Source organism: Neophocaena asiaeorientalis, unplaced genomic scaffold (genome assembly GCF_003031525.2).
Source record: "Neophocaena asiaeorientalis asiaeorientalis breed wild unplaced genomic scaffold, Neophocaena_asiaeorientalis_V1.1 scaffold40, whole genome shotgun sequence".
In the NCBI taxonomy this organism is placed as follows: Eukaryota; Metazoa; Chordata; class Mammalia; order Artiodactyla; family Phocoenidae; genus Neophocaena; species Neophocaena asiaeorientalis.
This window is the reverse complement of record NW_020185335.1, coordinates 1,149,697-1,158,491: the sequence shown is the minus strand read 5'-3', so window position 1 is coordinate 1,158,491 and position 8,795 is coordinate 1,149,697.

Here is an 8,795-nt window from a genome sequence, read left to right as displayed (position 1 = left end):
TAATTTTAATATTACTATAGTTTTGTAACATATTTCAAAATCAGCAAGTGTGATGCCTCCAGCTTTCTTCTTACTCAAGATTTCTTTGGCTACTTGGGATCCTCTGTGGTTCCACGCAAACTTTAGGATTGTTTTTTGTACTTCTGTGAAAAATGTCATTGGAATTTTGATAGGGATTACATTGAATCTGCAGATCACTTTGGGTAGTGTGGGCATCCTAACAAAATTAATTCTTCCAATCCATGAACATGGGTTATCTTTCTATTTATTTGCATCTTCTTCAATTTCTTTTATCAATGTCTTACAGTTTTCACTGTATAGGTCTTTCTCCTCCTTGGTTAAATTAATCCCTAAGTGTTTTATTCTTTTTGATGCTATTTTAAACGGGACTGTTTTCTTATTTCTTTTTCAGTTTCATTTCAAACTTGCTAGTGTATAGAAACACAGCTGATTTTTTATGCTGATTTTGTATCCTACAACATTACTGAATTTCTTTATTAGTTTTAACAGTTTTTGTTGTTGTTGTTGCTGGAATCTTTAGGGTTTTCTATTTCTAAGATCATTTAAGATGCAAACAGAGACAATTTTATTTCCTCCTTTCCAATTTGGAAGACTTTTATTTCTTTTTCTTACCTAATTGCTCTGGCTAGGACTTCCAATGCTGTGCTGGATAGAAGAAGCAAGAGTGGGCATCCTTGTCTTCTTCCTAATCATACAGGAAAACTCTCAGCTTTTCACTTTTAAGTATAATGTTAGCTGTGGGCCTGTCATATACGGCCTTTATTGTGTTGAGGTACATTCCTTTCATAATTTGTTGAGTTTTTATCATGAAAGGATGTTGAATTTTTTTAAAATGCTTTTTCTGCATCTATTGAGAAGATCATATGACTTTTATAGTTCATTCTGTTAAGTGCTGTATCATATTTACTGATTTGTGTATGTTGAAGCATCCTTATATCCCAGAGATAAATCCCACTTTAACATAGTATGTGATTGTTTTAATGCGCTCTTAAATTCAGTTTGCTAGTATTTTGCTGAGGATGTTTACATATATGTTCTTCAGGGATTTTGGTCTGTAATTTTCTTTTCTTGTAGTGTCCTTGTCTAGCTTTAGTATTAGAGTAATGCTGGCCTCATAAAATGAGTTTGGAAGTACTCCATCCTCTTCACTTTTTCTAAAGAGCTTGAGAAGGATTGCCATAAATTCTTCTTTAAAATGTTTGGTGGAATTCTCCAGTGAAGCCATCTGGTCCTAGGTTTTTCTTTTGGGGGGAGGTTTTTGATTACTAATTCAATTGCCTAAACCAGTCCGTTTCGATTTCCTACTGCTTCATGTTTCAGTCTTGGACAGTTGTAGGTTTCTAGGAATTTATCCACTTCTTCTAGGTTATTCAGTTTGTTGACATATCATTGTTCTTAGCAGTTTCTTATGATACTTTTTATTTATTTGGCATCAGTTTAATGTCTCCTCTTTCACTTTGTTTCATTTCATGTCATTTATGACTTCATTTATTTGAGCCTTCTCTCTTTTTTCATGGTTTAGCTAAAGGTTTGTCAATTTTGTTTATCTTTTCAAAAAGCCAGCTCTTAGTTTTATTGGTCTCTTCTATTGTTTTTCTCTTCTCTATTTCATTTATTTCTGCTCTGATCTTTATTTCCTTCCTTCTGCTAACTTTGGGCTAAGTTTTGTTTTCTTTCTCTAGTTCTTTGAGGTGTAAAGTTAAGGGTTTTTTTTTTTTGAGATAGTTCTTTTTTCTTAATGTAGGCATTTATTGCTATAAACCTGCCATGTAGAACTGGTTTGCTGTATCCGCTTCGTTTGTGTATGTTGTTTTTCTATTTTCATTTGTTTTAAGATATTTTAATTTCCCTTTTGTTTTCTTATTTGACTCATTGATTGTTTAGAAGAGTGTTGTTTATTTCCACATATTTATGAATTTTCCAGCTTTCCTCCTGTTATTCACTTCTAGTTTCATACTATTGTAGGCAGAAAAGATACTTGGTATGATTTCAATCTTCCTAAATTTATTAAGACTTGTTTTGTAACCTAATAATCTCCCTAAATTTCTTAAGATTTGTTTTGTGGAAGAAACTGCTGGTTAAGGGGGTGTCTCTTGGCACTGCACTGTGCTGCCTTGGGGGTTAGGTGCCACATAAAGGGAAACTATTCTTCAATGCATCTATCCTCTGACTTTTTTGCTTCAACAGTGGGCTGAAACTTCCCAACTGGACTCCTGGACTCCCACAAAGGTACTCTCATTTGTGCATTACTGTCAAAATTAATGACCTGTTGGGGGATGACAGTATAAAACACTTATTCTCCAGTGCTGCTGACTAATGACAAAAAATTTATAGTTACAGACCACAAAAACTACAGTAAGCCAAGGAGAACTATTTATGCCTAATAAGGGCAGTGCCCTTTCCAAAATGAATTAAGATTTTTTAAGTCTGGGTCTTTGGCCACTGGAAATTTAAAATAAAACTAGAAGAAGTTGGGGGAAGGTAAATATAAAAATGTATTGGAGGAAGGAGAATAATGACAAGTAGATTAGATAGTTATCATAATAGTCCCAAGCAATAGATGAAGACTAACTTACAGTTAAAAACAGTGGCTTAAACATAAAAACTCATACCTTTCCCTCTGAAAACTGCACAAAAATGACAGTAGAATGATCAAAAAGGAATAGACCCACAGGCCAAAGGTAACAGAAAAGGAAAAAAACGTTTTTAAATTTTAGAAGCCAGAAAGCAGATGGATTAAGTCAAAACTGATTCAACAAATGTCTGAAAAGAGAAAGTTAAGCCAGGAAGGGGAGACAGCTCAGAAACAAGTCAATTCACACTCCAGAATCTCATAAAGAAACATAAATTGTAGGTCCTAGATACTTCAGAATGTGGGGGTATAGCTAAGGTAGGAAGCAATGGGGATTGGGTAAAAGTCTGTATTAGAAAGACTTAGACCTACATATAGCCTTTACCAATCATGTAGCTGAGCAAACTGTCTTTCATTTGTCCATGGAGAAGACTAGAGATTTACTCTTTGAAGAAGCACAACCGTGAGACTGTGAAGTGGAACACCAGATTGGGCTGAAGACTGTATCTTTATCTTGAAAACAGGTGAATTATTTGAAACTCTATGTATTAAATGCTGACAATACTAGTTTCTTTCCCAAACTTGGTCCCAACAATGCTGGAAGCCAAGCTCATACTCACAAAAGAGGAGCTTAGAAAAACCTTCTCTGAAAAATCCATCATAAGATAAAATATTTAGAAATACTGACATTTGGATGTTCATAATTAAATGACCAGTTATTTTGCCTAACCTGACACTAACAGATAACAATCCACATTCATGCAGAGAGAGTTTTCAAAGATGTTTTCAGTACCTCACACTCGAATACAAATTGAAAGTCAAGGAATAGATACTTGAGTAAAGGTCTTCTCTTGATACACTGAAAAGCCAATTAAGAGAAAAAAGGACCTTTGAGGAAATAAAAGAACAAAGAGAAAATAACCTCATAAGACCTATAATGAATATTCTCAGAGAATTAAGAAAACATCTTGATTGTATTCATGAGACAAGAACAAGAGACTAAAAAAAGGAATGTTCTCTAGGTAGTTATTCTTCAAGTTAAAAAATATAATGCAGAAGTTACATTTTTGGTATTGGGGGAGTGACTCTTATTAGGTTAACCATCATAAAGGTAACAATAAACCTTACAGATAACAATAAACCTTACAGATAACAATAAACCTTGGGGAAAAATTACAAACAATTGTTTGAAGGTACTTGAGAGAAACTTAAAGTGGCTGTTGGGAGTTGACACTTGAAAGAAGGAAACTGCACTAATTCTGCATTTACGTGGCTTTTCACCTAAAGGCACCTCCCAGTCTGCACTGCATGAAGTAGCTGGAACTCAAGCAGAAAAATGCAGTCTTGACTGATTTGAAGGTTCAGAGGGAAGAGTCTTGGACTGCTGGAATGGCTATAAAATAATGGAAAATCTCAGAAAGGAGGAAGCTAAGGAACTAGGGGGAGCAAAATCTACATATATACTCCATCAAATTCTTGGCTGACCTTGATTAATGTATGTGCCAAGGGCCTGGCAGAAAGCAACAACTGGAAGGCTGAAAAAAATAAGTGACAATTTTAGCTCAGGGGAGAGTTTGGAGTTCGAGCTCAGATACTTGAAGTGCTTGGTAGAACAAAATAAATAGTACACAGATGAAGCTATCTATAGTCTCTACAAGGGTACAACTAAAAATTACTAAATATGTGAAGAAACAGAAAAATGTGACCCATATTCAAGAGAAAAAACACTCAACAGAAACCAATACTAAAATTAGCCAGATGTTAGAATTTGAAGATAAAAATTTTTAAACAGCTTATACAAATATGTTCAAGGAATTAAAAATGTGGTCAAAATTCACAGACAGTTGGAGAATTTCAGAAGGAAAATACATACTATCAAAAAGAAGAACCAAATAAAAATTTTAGAAATGAAATATACAACTTCTGAAATGAAAAATTTACTGGATGGGAATAAGAATAGGTTAGAGATAGCCAAATAAAGGAAACAGTGAAACTGAGGCAGATTAATAGAAAATTTTAAAACTGAAGACAAGAAAGAAAAAATTCTGAAAAAAACAGAACAAAGACTCAGTCACGTGTGGGACCATATTTAAATGATTTAAGTTATATTTAACTGTATTCTCAGAGAGGAGACAGAAAATTGGGCAGAAAAAATATTTGTGGAAATAATGGCCAAATTTTTCCGAAGATGATGAAAAAACAAACTTACAGATCCCAGAAGATCAATACAGATCCAAGAAGATCAATGAATCCCAATTTACATAAATAAAAAGAAAACCACACTTAGGCAAATTCTCATCAACTGGCTGAAAACATAGATAAAGAGAAGAGTGGCCAGTGGGAAAAAGCCCCATTAAAAATGGGAAAAATGATACAAATGACAACTGATTTCTCATTAGAAACTATGGAGGGCAGGAGAGAATAGGACAACATCTTTAAAGTACTGGGGGAATGGGAAATGTTAAATTAAAATTCTATATCCAGCTACAGAACAACTACTGAATACTGGCAGAAAACCTCAGACTTCCCAAAAGACAAGAAACTCCCCAAGTACCTGGTTGGGCAAAGAAAAAAGAAAAAACAGAGACAAAAGAATAGGGACAGGACCTGCACCACTGGGAGGGAGGTGTGAAAGAGGAAAAGTTTCCACACACTAGGAAGCCCCTTCACTGGCAGAGACAGGGGGTGGCAGGGAGGGGAAGCTTCGGAGCCACGGAGGAGAGCACAGCAACAGAGGTGCAGGGGGCAAAGCAGAGAGATTCTGCACAGAGGATCGGTGCTGACCAGCACTCACCAGCCCAAGAGGGTTGTCTGCTCAGCCGCCAGGGTGGGTGGGGGCAGGAAGCTGAGGCTTGGGCTTCGGAGGTCAGATCCCAGGGAGAGGACTGGGGTTGGCTGCGTGAACACAGGCTGAAGGGGACTCGTGTGCCACAGCTAGCTGGGAGGGAGTCCGGGAAAAAGCCTGGAACTGCCTAAGAGGCAAGAGACCATTGTTTCAGGGTGTATGAGGAGAGGGGATTCAGAGCACCGCCTAAATGAACTCCAGAGATGGGCGTGAGCCGTGGCTATCAGCGTGGACACCAGAGACGGGTATGAGACGCTAAGGCTGCTGCTGCAGCCACCAAGAAGCCTGTGTGCAAGCACAGGTCACTATCCATACCCCGCCACCCAGGAGCCTGTGCAGCCCGCCACTGCCAGGGTCCTGTGATCCAGGGACAACTACCCCAGGAGAACACACGGTACGTCTCAGGAGGTTGCAATGTTATATAGGCTCCTGTGTGCAGGCACAGGTCACTATCCACCCCCCGCCTCCCAGGAGCCTGTGCAGCCCGCCACTGCCAGGGTCCTGTGATCCAGGGACAACTACCCCAGGAGAACACACGGTACGTCTCAGGAGGTTGCAATGTTATATAGGCCTCTGCCACTGCAGGCTCTCCCCACATTCCGTACCCTTCCCTCCCCCCGTCCTGAGTGAGCCAGAGCCCCCTAATCAGCTGCTACTTTAACCCCATCCTGTCTGGGTGGGAACAGACACCCTCAGGCGACCTGCATGCTGAGGCGGGGCCAAATCCAAAGCTGAACCCCAGAAGCTGTGTGAACAAAGAAGAGAAAGGGAAATCTCACCCAGCAGCCTCAGGAACAGTGGATTAAACCTCCACAATTAACTTGATGTACCCTGCATCTGTGGAATACCTGAGAATAGACAAGGAATCATCCCAAAATTCAGGTGGTGGACTTTGGGAGCAATGATATGTATATATATTTTACCTTTTTATCTTTTTGTGAGTGTGTATGTTTATGCTTCTTTGTGTGATTTTGTCTGTATAGCTTTGCTTTACCATTTGTCATAGGGGTCTGTCTTTTTATTTTTTTTTTAGTATATTTTTTAGTGCTTGTTATTGTTGGTGGATTTCCTTTTTTTGCTTTGGTTGTTCTCTTCTTTCTTTTTTTATTACTTTTTAATATTTATTTCTAATAATTATTTTTTATTTTAATAACTTTATTTTATTTATTCATTTATCTTTCTTTCTTCCTTCCTTTCTTTCTTCCTTTCTTTCTCCCTTTTCTTCAGAACCGTGTGCCTGACAGGGTCTTGGTGCTCTGGCCACATGTCAGGCCTGTGCCTCTGAGGTGGAGGAGCCGAGTTCAGGACATTAGTCCACCAGAGACCTCCCATAAATTCAGGTGGTGGACTTTGGGAGCAATGATATGTATATATATTTTACCTTTTTATCTTTTTGTGAGTGTGTATGTTTATGCTTCTTTGTGTGATTTTGTCTGTATAGCTTTGCTTTACCATTTGTCATAGGGGTCTGTCTTTTTATTTTTTTTTTAGTATATTTTTTAGTGCTTGTTATTGTTGGTGGATTTCCTTTTTTTGCTTTGGTTGTTCTCTTCTTTCTTTTTTTATTACTTTTTAATATTTATTTCTAATAATTATTTTTTATTTTAATAACTTAAGGAATAAATAGAAGAATAACTGCGGCAGAAGAATGGATAAGTGACCTGGAAGATAAAATGAAAATAAATACTGCAGAGCAGAATAAAGAAAAAAGAATGAAAAGAATTGAGGACAGTCTCAGAGACATATGGGACAACATTAAATGCACCAATATTCGAATTATAGGGGTTCCAGAAGAAGAAGAGATAGAAAAAGGGACTGAGAAAATATTTGAAGAGATTATAGTTGAAAACATCCCTAATATGGGAAAGGAAAAAGTTAATCAAGTCCAGGAAGCGCAAAGAGTCCCATACAGGATAAATCCAAGGAGAAACACACCAAGACACATATTAATGAAATTATCAAAAATTAAATACAAAGAAAAAAATTAAAAGCAGCACGGGAAAAGCAACAAATAAAATACAAGGGAATCCCCATAAGGTTAACAGCTGATCTTTCAGCAGAAACTCTGCAAGCCAGAAGGGACTGGCAGGACATATTTAAAGTGATGAAATGGAAAAAGCTACAACCAAGATTACTCTACCGAGCAAGGATCTCATTCAGCCTTGATGGAGAAATTAAAACCTTTACAGACAAGCAAAAGCTAAGACAATTCAGTACCACCAAACCAGCATTACAACAAATACTAAAGGCATATCTCTAGGCAGGAAACACAAGAGAAAGAAAAGACCTACAATAACAAACCAAAAACAATTAAGAAAATGGTAACAGGAACATACATATCGATAATTACCTTAAATGTAAATGGCTTAAATGCTCCAACCAAAAGACACACTTTGGCTGAATGGATACAAAAACAAGACCTGTATATATGTTGTCTACAAAAGACCCACTTCAGACCTAGGGTCACATACAGACTGAAAGTGAGGGGATGGAAAAAGATATTCCATGCAAATAGAAAACAAAAGAAAGCTGGAGTAGCAATTCTCATATCAGACTGAATAGACTTTAAAATAAAGACTTTTACAAGGGACAAAGAAGGACAGTACATGATGATCAAGGGATGAATCCAAGAAGAAAATATAACAATTGTAAATACTTATGCACCCAACATAGGAGCACCTCAATAGATAAGGCAAATGCTAACAGCCATGAAAGGGTAAATAGACAGTAACACAATCATACTAGGGGACTTTAACACCCCACTTTCACCAAGGAAGAGATCATCCAAATGAAAATAAATGAGGAAACATAAGCTTTAAATGATACATTAAACAAGATGGACTTAATTGATATTTGTAGGACATTCCATCCAAAGACCACACAATACACTCTCTTCTCAAGTACTCAAGGAACACTCTCCAGGATAGATCACATATTGGGTCACAAATCAAGCCTTGCTAAATTTAAGAAAACTGAAATTGTATCAAGTATCTTTTCCGACCACAATGCTATAAGACTAGATATTAATTACAGGAAAAAAACTGTAAAACACACAAACACATGGAGGCTAAACAATATGCTAATTAATAAGCAAGAGATCACTGAAGAAATTAAAGAGGAAATCAAAAAGTACCTAGAAACAAATGACAACGAAAACAGGACGACCCTAAACCTATGAGATACAGCAAAAGCAGTCCTAAGAGGGAAGTTTATAGCAATACAATCTCACCTCAAGAAACAAGAAAAATCTCAAATAAACAACCTAACTTTACACTTAAAGCAATTAGAGAAAGAAGAACAAAAAACCCCCCAAAGTTAGCAGAAGGAAAGAAATCATAAAGATCAGATCAGAAATAA